At 49.2% G+C, this 19023-nt stretch overlaps 2 long non-coding RNA genes across 2 annotated transcripts in view; one reads left to right on the forward strand and one right to left on the reverse strand.

Annotated features, from left to right (window-relative positions):
- LOC146854946 (uncharacterized) overlaps positions 1–4339 on the forward strand; it is a 162777-nt gene extending 158438 nt beyond the window's left edge. The window contains exon 3 of the long non-coding RNA XR_014980771.1: positions 3311–4339. This is a non-coding gene — a long non-coding RNA (uncharacterized LOC146854946). The remainder of the gene's footprint in view (positions 1–3310) is intronic.
- An 18-nt stretch (positions 4340–4357) lies between these two features.
- Positions 4358–19023, reverse strand: part of LOC146854947 (uncharacterized) — a 36984-nt gene continuing 22318 nt past the window's right edge. Inside the window, exons 2-3 of the long non-coding RNA XR_014980770.1 lie at positions 4726–5081; positions 4358–4453 (exon numbers count right to left, since the gene is read on the reverse strand). This is a non-coding gene — a long non-coding RNA (uncharacterized LOC146854947). The remainder of the gene's footprint in view (positions 4454–4725; positions 5082–19023) is intronic.

A 19023-nucleotide genomic window follows, 5' to 3' on the forward strand; every position in this document is an offset into this window, starting at 1 on the left:
CAACTACAAAAATACAAATCCCAGGACAACCCACACAACACACCTGACAGCAATACTCTATCTTGACACACCCACATAGCTGAGCATAAATCCAGCCCCTTACCTGGCCAGAATCCTTTGCAATACTCCACAACTGAAGGGCCCAATACCAGAGCACAAAGGAGAGGCAAACCTGCACACATCACACCAGCCCAACAACACAGACACACACCATCCACACCACCACCACCACCCTCAAAACTGCACCCCAAAACATTAGCACACCACACACCATGGCACCACAGAAAATGCCTAAATTCACAGAGAGTGAGTTGACAGTCATGGTAGATGAGATAATCAGAGTAGAACCACAAGTGTTTGGTAGCCTGGTCCAACAGACACCATTAGCCACAAGAGCACAAATGTGGGCAAGGATAGTCGATAAGGTCAATGCAGTAGGGACCACCCCGTGCTCAAAAAATGAAATTGTGAAGCGGTGGCATGACTTGAAGAGGGTTGTGAAAGAAAAGAGAAACAAGAACCGTGAGATGGCTCAGAGGACTGGCGATGGCCCTCCCATTCCACCAAGAACATTCACTGCATGGGAGGAGAAGGTGCTTGCCATACTGCATCCAGAGAGCCTCACAGGAATAGCCGGGGGAGTGCAGGCTGGTAAGTACAAACAAATGTAGACCATTACACTGCTATGTACTGTCTAGCACAACTACAAAGCTACATCTCAGAGGCCCAAGTATATTCAAATGCACCACAATATCCAACACATGTCCCACATATGCAACATTCACTCCATCTGAATCACCCCAAAGGTAGCCAACATTTACAGGGTCTAGGCAACCAGCACTACAACTCCCAAAAGGCACCCCTGTCCCACACCTGAGCAGGATGCACCCCTGCTTCAACACCCTCCGCATGCTCTGCAGGGTCTACAAGTGGATCCCCACCGAAACGAGAAGAACGGTCACACAGGCGCTCGTCAGCAGTAGACTGGACTATGGAAACGTCCTCTAAGCAGGAGCCTCAGTCAAACTCCTGAGACAGCTGCAACACACCCAGAACGCCTCTGCACGCCTGATCCTCGACATCCCTCGCCGCAGCCACATCACACCGCACCTGAGTGACCTGCACTGGCTACCCGTCAACAAGAGGGTAACCTTCAAGCTCCTCACACACGCACACAAGGCACTCCACAACACCGGACCAGCGTACCTAAACAGAAGACTCTGCTGCTACACCCCCACTCGCCAGATCTGCTCCACAGACCTCGCCCTCGCCACAGTCCCCCGCATCCGAAGAGTGACCTCCGGCGGCAGATCGTTCTCCCACCTCGCTGCCAAGACCTGGAACGTCCTTCCCACCCACCTACGGCAGACCCAAGACCTGCTGACCTTCAGAGTACTCCTCAAGACCTGGCTTTTCGAGCAGTAGCAGCATTCCCCACCCCCCAGTGCCTTGAAACCCTCACGGGTAAGTAGTGCTCTTTACAAATGTTATGATTGATTGATTGATTGATTGATTGATTGATGTAGCACTCCCCCCACCCAGAAGCATGTACCAGCCATTGTATGGTTCCCACTCACCTAACAGATTGATAGCCATCTTCCTTGGGAGGGCTGTTTGGGGGTGGGAGGCCTGCACAACAACTCCCACCAGGCAGCCCTGCCCCACCCCTGAGCAGGATGGAGCACTACCCACCCCCCCCCCCCCCCAGAAACATGTGGCAGCCATTGCATTGTTCCCCTTCATCTAACAGGTAGGTAGCCATCTTCATAGGAAGGGCTGTTTGGGGTGGGAGGCCTGCACTACAACTCCCACCAGGCACCCCTGTCCCATCCCTGAGCAGGATGGAGGACCCCCCCCACCCAGAAGCACGTGCCAGTCATTGTATGGTTCCCACTCATCTAACAGATAGGTAGCCATCTTCCCTGGGAGGGCTATTTGGGGGTGGTAGGCCTGTACAACAACTCCCACCAGGCAGCCCTGTCCCACCCTTGAACAGGATGGAGCACTCCCCCCCCCCCCCCCAGAAACACGTGGCAGCCATTGCATTGTTCACCTTCATCTAACAGGTAGGTAGCCATCTTCACAGGGAGGGCTGTTTGGGGGTGGGAGATCTGCACTACAACTCCAACCAGGCACCCCTGACCCACCCCTGAGCAGGATGGAGCACTCCCCCCAGCCAGAAGCATGTGGCAGCCATTGTATTACAACAAACAAACTTACAGGTAGGTAGCCATCTTCCCAGGGAGGGGTGTTTGGGGGTGATAGGCCTGCACAACAACTCCCAACAGTCAACCCTGTCACACCTCTGAGCAGGATGTGGCACTCACCACCCACCATGAAGCATGTGGCAGACATCGTAGTACACCAACAAAACGTACATGAATGTAGCGAGTTACCGAGGTTGTCCTGTTTGTGGGTGTGAGGCCTGCACTACTACTACCACCATGCCCCCTTGTACTCCAAATCATCAAGATGGAGCACTCCCTCCAAACCATATGCTTATGTCAGACATTGCACTGTCCACTTCAAACTAACAGGCAGGTAGACATACTATGCTCTCTTGTCCCACCCCTGAGCAGGATGGAAGCCTCCACCACAAACACACACACACACAGATGTGTCACAAATCCAACACAAATGTGAAAACAGAATAGGTAAGTAGCCAGTACATGCGCCCAGCCATTCCTCTCAAAAAGCATGGTGCCATGTTACAACACCAGCCCTCTCATCACACAAAAATACACACAGATCCTATTGCCGCTCACAGTGTGCAGACAGCTAAACACATGTAACTGTCACAGCAACCAAACAGTGACACACCAATTCACATGTAGAAGAAAGTCTGTGCACAATCATGCACAGCACTGAATGCCATATGTAAGTGCCAGGTGGCCAGAGCAGCAAGGACCATATGAAAACAAAGAAAGCATAGTTGGTGGTACAAATTTAGATTTGCACATGACATGACAAAGGTATGCATGAGATGACAATGGCCAGTTCATGCTAAGATGTAACGTCTGCCAGGCAGAGTAATCAACAAAGAGGCTTCACATAAATTCTTTGTTGTGCTAGGCGCTAGATGGCAACATGTCCCTGTAATCACAAAATATGCACGTGGCGCATGGTTTCAACACGTCACACCATGGACAAGTAACGCATGTACCTCAACATTATGTCAGGAGGCACAGTAGTGGGCATACAAACAATGTGATGATTAGTCAACTGCGTGGTATACAAACTGTGAATAATACACATCTAACAAAAAGCTTGTGGGGTGCACTACAATGACCATTTCCCCTCTGTCCCACAGGTGACCAAGAACTTACTGCAGAGGACAACACCAGCAACCTGCAGAGCCAGTCTACCCTCCCCCCGAACATGGACCCTCAGATGTTGACTCCCCGGATTCAGAGGACGAGGAGCTCGAAGCCGCCTATCTGGTGTGCCAGGGTGCAACAGGTCCCAGGACCCAACCGTCCCCCCACCACATCTGCAGCAACACCAACCTATCCGCAGACCCCTGCTGTTATGGCCTGTGCGTCCTCCACCACCACCACTAGTGCTGCCTGCAACACTCTCCCTGTCCTAGAGGATGACCAGCCCACACCACCAACTGAGGAGGGCAGGGAGAGGATGCGGGGGCCCACAGTTGGGAGGCAACAGGTCTGTGGCAGCGGGCAGCAGGGCAGGTGGGAGGGCAAGGGTCAGTCACAGACAGCCAGACCCTGGAACTGAAGCCCTGGACAACATCAACAGAGTCCTTGGGGCCTATGAATGGGCCAAGGGAAGAACGGGCTGGTCAGAAGAAGATTCACATGAGCTCCTCCTGCTGATGAGGTCCATGGACACCCGCATGGGCCAAATTGTGGACCTCTTGGGCCAGCTGGTGGTGGTACTGAGGGACAGGCCTGCGCCACAACCAACACCTCCACCTCCCTCTTGTGGGCCACAGGATGACAGTTCAACATCCTCCCCTGCGGCCACAGAGAGGGGTGAATCCGCAGACCCCACTGGCCCTACAGCAGAGGTCCCCCCTGCCAAGCGACCAAAGGGCTGTCCCAAGAAATCCCTGGGAGTATCCCATGGGAAAGCACCTGCCAAACGTCAGTCACGGAGCCAGCCATGATGGCAACCCTCTTCACTACTGCATTGACATTTTGGACTGTCCTTACCCACACTGCCTTGTGAATGGCATCTGTCTGTTAGACTGGGTCACCACATAAATGTGGTGACTACTCGATTCTCTCATTTTCCATAACTGTCAACTCACTGCTTCACTAGTCACCTCAATGTAAATGTTCACCCCCCTCACATGTCACCATTGTTAATAAATACTCCTTACACACATATCATTGTTTCTGCTCCGTGTTTATTCCAGGATGTGCAGTCTTCACCATGATTACAATGTACCAGGAGAATGGAATGTATGTAGGCAAGGAGAGGCTGAAGGGACCTAGGAAAACACAACAAAACAAGATTCACTATTCAGGGCTTGGCACCACTAACATCACACAACACTTACCATCAAGCTACTCCATCATGCACACATCACAAAGAGCAACAGTGCCAACATACACATCCTGTAGATGTGCCAAACAACCCTATTCCAGAGACATTGTCAGCCGCCACTGAGTCAACAACAGGCTGCAGTCACGAAGGTCACATACACCTTGCCAACAACAGCGACATCATCAGACAATGGGTCCGTTGTACATTGTCACTCACCATGAAGTGAAGTAGCGGTTGATGAGCTGTTGACGCAGGTCAACACCTTCCTCCTCTCCACTATCCTCGTCACTGGACGCGGGTTGGTTTGCAGGCGGGGGCCTTGGCTGCTCATCAGCATCCAGGAGCAGGGGGATCTCCTTGCAAATGGCCAGGTTGTGGAGCATGCAGTATGCAACTACAATCTAACACACCTTCCTGGGCGAGTACATCTGTGCATCTCCGGCCTTGTCCAGGCAGCAAAATCGTGACTTCAGGAGACCAAAAGTACGCTCCACCACACAACATGTCCTCCCATTAGCATCATTGTAGCAGACTTCAGCAGGTGTCCTGGGATTCCGCAGTGGGCTCAGCAACTAAGGACGGTTGGGATATGCAGTCAGTTAAGTGTGAGAAAGACAGAGAAACCTTGTAATGTTACTGTGGCTAAGGACAGCATGTCACACACACAGTACGATAATTAACCATGCACGTTCAGGTAGCAGATTAGACCATCAGCTGTGGTACAATGCTGTTACGCATGTTGTATGAGTCATGGACTGAGCCTGGAAATTTGGCACACACGTGCGAGATTATCATATCTGCCTGGCACACCACTTGCACATTGATGGAGTGGAAATGTTTACGATTCCTGTAGATGTGCTCACGTGCCTGTGGTGGAACTAGTCAAACATGTGTGCAATCAATGGCACCAACAACATGGGGGATGTGTCCAAAGGTAAGAAAATCACCCTCAACACCCGCCAATTCATGCCCTGGGGAAATGGATATATCTGTCCTTGTAGATCATCATAGCGGACTGGACATCACGCAGCACCATGATGAACACAGGTTGTGGAGGAACTTCAAACACACCACGTCTGTACTAATTAATAGTATTTATTCAAGGAACATCTATTTTGTTCATTTGAATTTTTCATGAATGATTTGAACGCACATAAAATATAAAACACCACAATGAATTATTCGAAAAATAACATACTACACAATTGACAACAATGACTCACTGCCAATTTGGCAGATATCCCCACTAGCATATTCCCTAAATCATTCATACACAACTCCTCATTCATCAAAACACACTCATTCATACATTCAACCCTTGGTTACCTATATCAACAATTTGAATAAACCCAAGGCCTGACCAAACACGGAAAAGGGTTAACCAACTAGATTTGATGTGCATCAATCCTATTGTTGGAAAATCGTTCTACAGTTTAACATAATTCTTTTTGCAATGCACAGAAAGCAACAACTTAGACCAGTGTTTGGTATAAAAACGGAAAAAGGTCTACGTGTTTCGAACTCACAATTGGTTTAAACAAAGGGGTTCTCTTCAGGACCAAGACACGAAATAACGGCTCCTGTGGTGTAAAATGAGGCTACTGCCTCAGTTGATCTGTTCTCATCTCATACAATTATATGGGAGCACAAGCTCAGAGCTTGCGTATGCTTTTATTCTGAAACTGAAGATCGATAGAATCCCCGGCGGTCTAAAAAGATCCTTCAGGGTACCAGTGAATCAAATCCGTAGTGGAGACTATGTTCTTGGAGCGTTTCTTCCGGCAGTGTGTAATTCAATTGCAGTGTGTGATGCAATTGAATTACACACTGCCGGAAGTAGCCTCATTTTACACCACGGGAGTATCCACAATCCACATATGGTTTCAATTAGAGAATTTCGAACCCTTTGTTTAAACCAATTGTGGGTTCGAAACGCGTAGACCTTTTTTAGTTTTTATAGCAAACACTGGTCTAAGTTGTTGCTTTCTGTGCATTGTAAAAAGAATTATGTTAAACTGTAGAACGATTTTCCAACAATAGGACTGATGCACATCAAATCTAGTTGGTTAACCCTTTTCCGTGTTTGGTCAGGCCTTGGGTTTATTCAGATTATTGATATAGGTAACCAAGGGTTGAATGTATGAATGAGTGTGTTTTGATGAATGAGGAGTGGTGTATGAATGATTTAGGGAATATGCTAGTGGGGATATCTGCCAAATTGGCAGTGAGTCATTGTTGTCAATTTTGTAGTATGTTATTTTTCTAATAATTCATTGTGGTGTTTTCTATTTTATGTGCGTTCAAATCATTCATGAAAAATTCAAATGAACAAGAAAGAAGTTCCTTGAATAAATATTATTAATTAGTACAGACGTGGTGTGTTTGAAGTTCCTCCACGTTCCATTTATTTTTCAAACTGTTTATCAGTATTGGCAACCAATTTGTTCTTTATGCTAAGGGCTCAGCCTTGCTGATTAGAGCAACACCCATTTTTGTTCTCAGAACATAGGTTGCCACATCCCACCTGCGCTGGACACAGTGTACTGGAAAGATCCAGAAGCAAAAAAATGCAGGGCCATCATCACCTTAGATGTTGGTGGGAAAGCACCCAGATATGTCCTGCGAGGCTGCAGGTGGGGCTCCAACATAGCAGATAGGTCTTTGAGGGTGTCTCTATCCAGACGGAATTTCCATATCTGCCAGCACTGTGAAGGAACAATGCACATTTGGTCTCCTACTAGGTGAGATGAGAGAGGACACATGTCAATGCAATCCACCAGGAGTTGTGTCTGACATCTTACGTTTTGACTGACACAACGGCAACAATGATTAGCATCACAGTTGAGCTTACAGCACACCTTACATGTAGAGACACCTTCAGCTACACTACTCATACACTTGTCCACCTTTCACACAGCAAGTACCTCCAAAACAATATCTGACTATGAGAATGCCGAAAGGGATATGACCACATCTTGCATGAGCAGCCCTGAGAGTATCACAAACACCACATATGTGTGAAACAGCAACACAACTGTCTTATACCTAGCTGCAGTACCTGCCACACCCTCAGGCGTAAGTTAAACAGGGCACACATCAACAACACAATGAGCACAGTCTGTGCGAGAAAAACAGGTATGTGCATGAGCCAGGAAAAGTAGACACTCAAATCGGCACATTGTTCAGTAAGACAATCATTACTGTGAGTTCCTCTGCACTTACACACATTGCCATGTGTACCCATTGGAGGGTCCATCACAACACTGTTCTGAGGGCATACCCAGCAATATCACAAATGACATGTGAGGGAGTACATGCCAATGTTCCAAAGCATAAACACAAACATGGCATGTGTAGTCAGCAGTGAGGTAAATGTGACATTGGCATTGTGTGCACAATCATGTGGCCACTGTGCACTGTTGAGAACTGCACATTGGCCTTTCACACGTGTCCATAGATGCTGTCAAAGTGCACCACCACCAAAATCACAGTCATACATTGTCATGTATGGCACACATATCAAGGTAGCTACCGCCTGGCACCTGCGGTGTGTCACCGCCAATGCCCAAGACACAATCGCGGTAGTCATAGGCATATACACATGGTCAAATGGCGGTTGGCATGCTCCACCACCCAAATCACGGTCATTCATAGCAATGTATGGCACACATATCGCGGTAGCTAATGGGAACCGCAATCGAGGTAGCACAATGCAAGTTTTGAAAATCGCGGTAGGCGTGCTCTGCTACCGTGGGGCCGGTCATTGGCTGCAATTGAAAGATGCACCACCGCGGTAGCGCCCGGCTGGCCCCTGCGGTGTGTCACCGCCATGGACCATGCCCTTACAGCCAATGGGAACCGCAATCGTGGTAGCACAATGCAAGTTTTGAAAATCGCAGTAGGCGTGCTCCGCCACCGCAGAGCCGGTCATTGGATGCATTTGGGAAAGGCTGACCTGGGACACCAATTGCAGCAGCTTAGAACCACTGAAACTACCCCAGGGGGCTATATCTGTGTGTGGGATAGCCTCACATTTCCACAGCTCACAGAGCCTGCTGCCTGCCACCCCTCACCACCAACTGCTGCTGTCTCCAGGGCCAGCTGCCTGCAACCCCTCAACACCTACTGCTGCTGCTAATGACTCCAGGGCCTGCTGCCTGCCACCCCTCAACACCAACTGCTGCCGCTGCTGTCTCCAGGGCCTGCTGCCTGCCACCCCTCAACACCAACTGCTGCTGTCTCCTGGCCACAGTGATGGCAAGGACTGAGAAGATCCATGCCAGTCCCTTCACCACCAAGGAGCTGGAGGTCCTGGTGGACGAGGTGCTCACACGGTATCCGAGGCTATATGGTGCTCCAAATGTCGTGGTAAGTCTTCCAGAGTGGGAGTGAGAGAGCAGCAGGGGGGCACACATGAAGTTGATCTGTTGCAGTATGTGCCTGAGAGTGTGCCTAGCATGCTGTCTCCAGGGGAAAGGGGTGTGCAGCCTATTTCACACGCTTCCCTGCCTGAACATCAAGATTGGAGGGACATGTATTGTCTTGTCAGCCATACAGTGACACAGCAAGTTGGTAATGCAGGAGTCAGGGCAGTGATTGCTTGTGTGAATGGCTGTGTGGGTCCTAGATGTCCTTCACAGGCCCATCTGTGGCCTTAGCTGGGGTTTTCGTCCAGAGGTTAGTGATGTAATTGTGTTTGGCTCAAAATTGAACATCATCTCCAGTTCAGCACTATGCTCAGGACTTCATTATCCAAGGGTGACACTCTTGGCGGGTATTCACCTAAGACACAGCAGATTGCTGTACTATTGTGCACAGCACCCTCCATTTCCACCAGCATGTGTACAGACTCGCATGTGTAGGCACTGTTTCCGCTCTCAAATTGTCCCTTCATCTGACATTCCTGATGCCCCACATTGGACCTCAGTGTGAGCCCACCTGGCCTGCACAGTCACCGCCCAATCTGACAAGAACACATCACTGAATGTACAGAGTATTACATGTGTGTTTTTTGTGGGACTCTTCATCAATGCAAAAACCAAAGGACATGATGGACGGAGTGTTGAACATTGCAAGCACTCACCCCCAGTCAACTGATCTGGGTTTAATCCATCACCGTTCTTTAGCCCACTCTGCCACCCCAGTTCAGACATGGCCATATGCAAATCAGTCTGACCCTGTGCCTCATGGGAACAGTCCAGCCCGAACTGCCAAGCCATGTCTTCCCTGGACCGGAAACAAGCTTCCTAGGACCAGTTTCTGGCATTTCAGCCGTCTTCAGCCAGGCTTGCTTGAATCCAGTGGCAAAGTGAGCAAGGGACTCACGTCTGAGCATACCCTGCCAACTTATGGCGATCAAAGCAAAAACCAAAGGAAATGATGGACGGAGTGTTGAACATTGCAAGCACTCACCCCCAGTCAACTGATCTGGGTTTAATCCATCACCGTTCTTTAGCCCACTCTGCCACCCCAGTTCAGACATGGCCATATGCAAATCCGTCTGACCCTGTGCCTCATGGGAACAGTTCAGCCCGAACTGCCAAGCCATGTCTTCCCTGGACCGGAAACAAGCTTCCTAGGACCGGTTTCTGGCATTGCAGCCGTCTTCAGCCAGGCTTGCTTGAATCCAGTGGCAAAGTGAGCAAGGGACTCACGTCTGAGCATACCCTGCCAACTTATGGCGAACAAAGCAAAAACCAAAGGAAATGATGGACGGAGTGTTGAACATTGCAAGCACTCACCCCCAATCAACTGATCTGGGTTTAATCCACCACCGTTCTTTATCCCACTCTGCCACCCCAGTTCAGACATGGCCATATGCAAATCAGTCTGACCCTGTACCTCATGGGAACAGTCCAGCCCGAACTGCCAAGCCATGTCTTCCCTGGACCGGAAACAAGCTTCCTAGGACCGGTTTCTGGCATTGCAGCCGCCTTCAGACAGGCTTGCTTTAATCCAGTGGCAAAGTGAGCAAGGGACTCACGTCTGAGCATACCCTGCCAACTTATGGCGAACAAAGCAAAAACCAAAGGAAATGATGGACGGAGTGTTGAACATTGCAAGCACTCACCCCCAATCAACTGATCTGGGTTTAATCCACCACCGTTCTTTATCCCACTCTGCCACCCCAGTTCAGACATGGCCATATGCAAATCAGTCTGACCCTGTACCTCATGGGAACAGTCCAGCCCGAACTGCCAAGCCATGTCTTCCCTGGACCGGAAACAAGCTTCCTAGGACCGGTTTCTGGCATTGCAGCCGCCTTCAGCCAGGCTTGCTTTAATCCAGTGGCAAAGTGAGCAAGGGACTCACGTCTGAGCATACCCTGCCAACTTATGGCGAACAAAGCAAAAACCAACATTTGCCAGTGCAAGTAAAGTTAGTTCAGAGAGTGAAGGTAAGCGCGAAAAGTGGTGAGTGACGTGTGGGTCTTGTTTGTGAGGTATTTACGTAAAGTAGGCATGGGGCCCTCTTGGTGAATCTGGGGAGGGAGGTGTAAGTAAGTGCTGCATATAGCTGCCCTGTTCCATGCAGAGTTTCTATCTTAGAATAATGGCCGGTTAGTTGTCGGCACAACAGCAGAAACCACGGAAGCTCACTGCTCGGCTTATGCCCCTTCGACATTCTTTTAACCCGGGCAGCTTTCTCGACAAGAATGTAGTTTTTTGCCTTGGAGGCAGGCTGAGGTAGTTTACGCTATAATGATTTGTTCAAGCTAGAAGCGTCTCTGTTCTCCCTGTGAATGTAAATCTCAGTGCACTGCACCAAAAACAAGCCCTAGAATATTGATGCGGTGCGAAGTCAACACTCTATAACGGAGCATAAGCCATTAATGTACGAGTTAAAAAGGGAGACGAAAAACGGGTCAATTTATGCATCTTCAGTCCAAGACTTTGACTTCTAAGGAACTGTTAGAACGTTTAGTTGTAACACAATCGGCATCCTTTCATTTTAGTGGAACTGTTAGATCGAGGCGCCAGGCACTATGGATCAATGGGATTGTAACGTGTGAGAAGCTTTACAGTAACGCTCTAAGATACAAGCATTTGCAATGCAATAGGTCTCGCATTTACGCGAGTTTAAGGTATTGGCATTGTAAATGACAATGCCTTTTATTTATGTTTTGGTTTTTGAAATATAAATAAAACGCATTGTCATTTACAATGCCAATACCTTAAACTTGCGTAAATGCGAGACCTATTGCATTGCAAATGCTTGTTTTTCATTGGATTGAGCAAGGAGCCGTTTGTTTTGACACACCACGTTAAATGATTTGGGAAGTTTACCCAGAGGTCGGAAGTGCAGTAAAAAAACAAGAAGGGCTGGGCGAGAAGGGAGGGGGGAATGCGAGGAGCCTGAATACAAGTAATGAAAAAAAGAGGAGGAGAAGGGAGGAGGGAGATGCGAGCAGAGCATCAAAGGGCTGGGTGAGAAGGGAGGGGGGAATGCAAGGAGCAGAGGAGCAGCTGTGCACGTGCACGCCATCGTGCACTCAAGCTCTAGGCCAGCAAAACCATGTAGGTAGCACTTTTGAAAACCCACTTACAAAATGTCTCAAAGAGACAGCTTGCGCTGTCTCAGCGAGACCTAAAAATTACGCTCAGACGTGAGTCCCTTGCTCACTTTGCCACTGGATTCAAGCAAGCCTGGCTGAAGATGGCTGAAATGCCAGAAACCGGTCCTAGGAAGCTTGTTTCCGGTCCAGGGAAGACATGGCTTGGCAGTTCGGGCTGGACTGTTCCCATGAGGCACAGCATATGGCCATGTCTGAACTGGGGTGGCAGAGTGGGCTAAAGAACGGTGGTGGATTAAACCCAGATCTGTTGACTGGGGGTGAGTGCTTGCATTGTTCAACACTACGTCCATCATTTCCTTTGGTTTTGCTTTACTTTCCATCAATGAGCCATCTCAGCTCTGTAGATTGCACACGACAGGCCTTGTGAGAAGGGTGTGGTTTTGTAAGATCATGTCCCTCAATGTGACATCCAATACACACAGTGAGCCATTCACAGGGCAAGGACATTGAGGGCTGCACAGTGTTGGACACAGTGAGTCTACCCCCAAACATATGTTGATATGTAATGTATGTCTTGCTCAACCCAAAAATGGACAGTAGATGTGGGCAGACTACACATAGCTTTCTGTGCTGGCATCCTGCATGTGTATGAGATGGGCAGGCACTGTGTCCACCCTCATACCTGCATGCATTTACGTGTGATTCTCCCATGCTAATGTTCCATGTGAGATGCATTCTTGTCTCTGTTACAGGGCCGGACTGGCCGTAGCGGGCACCAGGCAATCCCCCGGTGCGCCGCACGGGTGGGGTCCGGTTTTGGGCCCCTGGGGGCCGGTTTTGTTACAGGGCCGTTTTTGCAGCATAGCTGCAAAAACGGCCCTGTAACAAAATCGGCCGAAAACCGGCCCTGGCAAAGAGCTCGGCGGCCCGTCCCCGGGGGGGAAGGGGGCGGCCGAGCACTTTGCCAGGGCCGGTTGTGGTTCCCAGTCTGGCCCTGCTCTGTTAGACATATCTGTGAATGTGGGATGAGTTAGTATCATGCTCCTGTGCTGACGCTGGGGCTGCTCCCTCGGACTGGCAGGTTGGCGTGGCGGAGCATGACACCACTAATGGCCTGCATCTTGACCGTGACACAGCCTGAGCTGGATGCACATTTGAAGGAGCATCAGCAGCAAGCTAGGGGTGAGTATTCTTGGAAGGGTGACTTTGGCTGTGAGTGGCTGCATGTGTTCACGGCCTGGGCCAGCGCTGGGCTTTGTGCTGTTGGTTGTGTGATGCAGTGGCTTGCAAATGACCTCTGTGTTGGGTGCAGCTGTCATGCATTTGCCCTACCTGTTCTTCCTAATGTAATCTGAGTAATGGGCATTGACATTGCATTCTGAGTCGTGGGCTTTAGGTATAGTCTGCATTGGGGTAGTCTGGGAAATCCCATGGAATGGAACGGCAGTGTGCATAATCTGAGTGTGCTTTCATCAATGCGTGGATTGCCTGACCTCAGAATAGTGAGGCTTAGACATCTGACACCAATGTGCAACAGTAGTTGTGCCCCAAAGTACAACATTGTGGATGGCATATGCTCATGGCCATTGTGGACTGTTATGTTGTAGTCTTATATCTGTGTTGTCCCCTTCTTCTCCATCCAGATATGACAGTGGCAACATGTCGTGGGGTACATCAGGACCCTAGGTGTGCTCAGAGCTATTTGTGTGTCTGGTTGAACGAAGCCACCGGCAGGATATTGTGCTGTGTGGACATCACATGGCTCACTTATGCCCCGTTTGCTTGTTGACAAACAAAATTCGAGTTAAACATTGAGGTCGCACAATGTTATTGCACAGGGTAGTGTGCAACATGGAGATTTCATCATCTTTAGTGATGCTTTGCTTGCATATGATTGTTCTGTTGATGCCAATAAACTGACCCTACATCTCTCTCTCTCCTGCAGCATCTCCCGTGGGCACGGAAGGACAGGGGATGGACACAAGTGGTGAGGCATCAAGCACAACTGCTGCACACGAGCACAGTGACACTGATGTGACCAGCGCCTCGGAGGGGGACAGGAGTCTGCTTGAGGAATCACAGCCCGAGACACCATCCTCTGCGTCATCTTACGCCAGCGGTGACACATCTATGTTGGCGGGCACAGGGAGCGGGAACTCTGCCTCCTCTTCCACCACACAGCGTCCAGTGCCCACCCTCCCACCTACTTCCACTTGTGCTGGCCATTTTCGCACCAGTAAGAAGGGAAGGGTGTCCTTCGCCCCAGGCACCGCTGTCCCTGCCCCTGTCTCTCCTGCTGCCCTCAGTGTTGAGTGAGTGGACCTTTTGAGCCAGCTGTGTGGGGGCCAGATAACTCTCATCAACGCCTTCCTAGACCACGACAAAAAATTGGCCCAGGTCATTGCTTTCATGGAGGGCATTCATTCAGATGTGGGTGGGCTACATCGGACTGTCCAGTCTTTGTCCTCCATAGTAACGGCAGGCATTCAGCTGTCACAGTCACAGAGTCCAGCTCCTGTCCCTTTGTCCACCCCCCTGCCAGTGGCCACATCTGACGATAGTGACCACACACCATAGACCTCAAGGGAAAGATACAGCATACGCAGTACGCAGCACACAGCAATAGCAGCCCAAGCGGTCCAGGGCGCAGACACCATCCCCACAGAAAACTAAAGCCACCCTAGAGCGCAAAGACAAAAGCCCGTCAGGCGACACCAAGGGCCACAAAGTCAAGAAGCAGGCCTCAGGGTCACATGCCTCAGAGGCATCCCCAGCCTCTCCTGTCCCAAAAGCGTCTCGCAAAGACAAGCAGACAGTTTCCGTGCCCGCTGAGAAGGTGGTGCCTGATAAGAGTGCACATAAGAAGAGCTCCAAATCAGATTCACCCACAACCACAGCCCCCATCCAAAGCCCTGTGAAGCAGGGAAATGAGGGCACTGTAGGGGGTACACATGGTAAACAGGGGATGGAGGGGCAAAGGCAAGGCCAGGCCAAAAGTACCGCTGGATCCAGCATGTCCCCAGAGGGAGGTTCCACCGTCTGCACCTGATGCAGCTTTGGTGGTGAGTGTGCCTGTTGTGTCCACACCACTTTCCATTTATCCTGAGACAGGGAACCCATTTAGAGTCCCCAAGAAGTGTAAAGGCACTCCTCCATAATCTCCCACCCACACTGTGTCTCACAGCAGCATGACTCCACCTCCACATGCCACCACACCACTTTGTCCAAGCAGCCCTCCGGCTTCCCAAGCCACTGATGCCTCTACCTCAGCTGGGCCTCTCTCTTCCCCGGTCCAGTCCTCCAACTGTCCCCGACACACAGCCACCTCCCAGTGGCCTCCCAGTCTGACTGACAGCCAAGTCTGAGTGGAAGTCCCCCTCACACACCTGTCTCACCCACAGCGGTGCCTGTACTGCCCATTGTTACCCCCTGACTGTGTTGCTGACCTTGGCAGGGTACAGTAACACACATTTCCTGTGCAGCTTCTCTTGTACTTACTCTGCACATTGGACTGGCCACTGGCCTTGTTGTTCCCTGCTGTTTGCCCCTTGGCTGTGCAGGATCTCATGTGACTACTCTGCACTTTGTGCTGGCCACTGTTCTTGTTGTTCACTGATATTTGCCCCTTGCCTGTGCAGCTTCTCATGTACTTACTCTGCACTTTGTGCTGGCCACTGGCCTTGTTGTTCACCGATGTTTGCCCCTTGCCTGTGCAGCTTCTCATGTACTTACTCTGCACATTGGACTGCCCACTGGCCTTGTTGTTCCCTGCTGTTTGCCCCTTGCCTGGGCAAGATCTCATGTACTTACTCTGCACATTGGAATGGCCACTGGCCTTGTTGTTCACTGATGTTTGCCCCTTGCCTGTGCAGCTTCTCATGTACTTACTCTGCACTTTGTGCTGGCCACTGGCCTTGTTGTTCACTGATGTTTGCCACTTGCCTATGCAGGATCTCATGATCTCATGTAACTACTCTGCACTTTGTGCTGGCCACTGGCCTTGCTCTTGTCTAATATTGGTGCCTATCTGTGCAATATGTGAATAAAAACAGTTGGTTCTGTTGTCTGTTTTATCAATGTCCTTACTGATTACTTTTTTTCTGTGTGGGTATGGTTTACTGTGACACATGCTCTGTATGCCACTTCAACATTGCCAATGGCTTGTCTCACTTTTTCTAGTTTTTACAGGGGTGACAGAGGCTTTAGTTCTTCCTGACTCTGAAGCTTGTGGGTGCAATGATGGTGGTTTTAGATGAAATACTGTTATCATTAGCATTCTTTGTTCATGTTAGCTATATTGTACACATGTCAGGTTTGGAGGCACTGCCAGCACAGAGTGGGATTCTATTCACAGGATTGCAGGCAGGCTGGCCATGGAAATCATGTATTTGTGATCTTACTTTATGTGTGCCCAGCAGTGTTGGTGTATGGTCATCTTGTGATGGGCAGTCATCCTAGTCACATGGGTTACTTTCAATGTGTGCACTTGGGTGGTCAGGAAGTGTGCAGTGTGAAGGGGTGACTGTCGGGTGTGTTGATGTGTGTGTGCCCCTGCAATGTCAACTACACACATGTGTCACCCAGGAGTTGAGTACCTGTTTGTCTGATTGTTCAGCCCTGTGATTGTGATTGTGTGCACATGTGTGAATTGTATGTTGTGCACTATGCAGTGTGTTGGTGTGTCCTTGCAGTTCTGGCTGACTCCTACTTGTTGTTGGTGGCAATTGTGAGTATGCAGAGTGTGTGACTGGCAAGTCAGTGTTGTGTTTTGTTGATCAGCCATGTGTCATGATACTATTTGTGGTCACTGTGCAGACCTGCTCAGCCACACTGACATTGTGGGTGTGTTTGTTTTCTCAGCCATTGCAGTCACATGGGGCTTTATTGCCTCCAGTATGTCATGTGGTGTGTGGTGTCATACCATCCCCTATCTGTGCTTCAGATGCCTACCCATTGTGAATCTGCACTCCATCTATTTGTGTATGGTTCACTCCTGCCATGTCCACTACTGACGTACATAACACTTCACTTTCATGTTATCTGTCCCCTTGGGTTGCCTGTGTGTGTGCCTCCCCATCACTTCATTTGTATCACTGTGCTTTGTGGTGCAGATCTGTGCACAGGAGCAATGTGCCACTCATGACATTTTCCCAATTGGTTATATGTGATTTTCTTGTACTGTTTTGCTTGGTTGCTCATATGCCGATCAACTGTTTGTGCTGCACAGTCCTCTGGTCATGTTGTTTCCACTTTGGGGTCCCAGAATTGTGCATCTGTGGGTGTTGGGTTAGCTGTATGTGTGTTTGCTGAGGTGCTGCCTAACTTCCTGAGTGTAGTGTTGTCTGTGTGCTGTTTTGATTGTTGTTGTGGGTGTTCATGGTGTCTCACTCATACCTGTGTGGAACTGGTATGTTTGGTGTGCACACACTGCTTGGTGTGCATATAGTGCTGTGAGTGTAAGTTGCCTTGTCCTTGCCTGGTGTGCATCCCCTGATGTCCTGCTGTGTTTGCAATGTGATTTATTGGCATGTGCATCTGTTGTGTGTTTGATGTGTCTGTGTGCAGTGTTTGGGCTGTGTTGTCTCTTGCAGATGACATATGCTCTGTGTGTGGTGTTCTATTTGCATGTCAGTGTGTGTGTTTTGTTGGTGTGGTGTGTTTCATTCAGATGTGTATTGCATGTGTGGTGTGCCTTACTAGTGTGTTTGTCACATGAACTTAGGTCTATTCTAGTTCCTATGCTTGTTTTAGGTGCGTCCTTGGTGTTTTCTCCTCTCATATTTGACCTGGCTCTTGTCATTCTTGTGCATGTGCAGGCATGTAGTACACTATGAGACTATTTCTCCCAGTTTGTGTCCATGATTGTTTTGTGATGATGCACTTCTTGTCTGTGTTGTGGTATGTTATCTGTGCATTGTTCCGCACTGATGAGGTTGTGTACTCCTGTTCTGTCTGTGCTCCCATTGCCTTTCCACAGTTTTGCTGCACAGGTCATGTCTGATCTTGTTGTAGTTCTGTGTGTGTTTTTATTGAGTTGTGTGTTGGCTGTTGTTTTTGTTCAAACATTGGTTCAGGCATCCCTGTGTGTGTGTGATCTTTGTGGATACCCCACAGGGAGTTTGATTGTTTGTCAGTGTATTGACTGGACATTAACCCTGGGCGTAGTTTGTGTAGTAGCACTGCACGTAGCTACGCAGAGTACACTTTGAACTACGCTCAGCTACACAAACTGCGTAGTAAATAAATAATAATAAATAAGTATGTGCTAAAATAAGTGCTAAAATGCATATAGTAATTTCACAAAAATGAAAATGGTAAATTAGCAAGCAGTGAGAGAGGTGATAATTTTGGGATCCTCCCTAACCTAGGGAGAGAACCAAGCAGATGCCTTGAAATATAAAAGCACATCTTCTTGAACGATTCGGTGGTAGTGCCATCCTCTTAGGACCACCCCAAGCACAGTTATTGGCAAAAATACAATCCCAACCAAAGGCCCTGCAAAGCATTATGGGGTGAGATTAGCAGTGGGCAGTGAATATTATAGTATCCAATATCAAAGTAATTCTACAAAGAGCTGAAGTTCAACTTGTCGTTACTAGATGTCTCTCTCGATTTAAATGCAAAAGCATTGAAATTATTATTACATCAAGCTGCAGTTCCACTAGTCGTTACTCGATGTCCCTCATGAGTCAAATGCAAAAGCTTCATGAAAGGGTTTCACTTGGGGATGTGTTTCTGTCCCCACCAGGGTGTCTGGTGTGGACAGGAACCCTATATCTGCACATGGGTAATGTGTTGTTGTGTGCGGAGTTGTGTTAATGCGTACCTGCGGTGGCGTCCGCGATGGTGCATGAGTTGCTGGTAGTGTATCAGGTACAGCACTGGGAAGACGTGTAGAGCTGGATCCATTGCGGTCGTTGTGAGAAGGTGGCCTGATATATGCTGTCCACTAGTTCTAGTGAGCACCTTGTATCAGTCCAAACAACCCCTATGGTGAA

This window comes from Triturus cristatus, chromosome 4_1 (assembly GCF_964204655.1).
Source record: "Triturus cristatus chromosome 4_1, aTriCri1.1, whole genome shotgun sequence".
Classification (NCBI taxonomy): domain Eukaryota; kingdom Metazoa; phylum Chordata; class Amphibia; order Caudata; family Salamandridae; genus Triturus; species Triturus cristatus.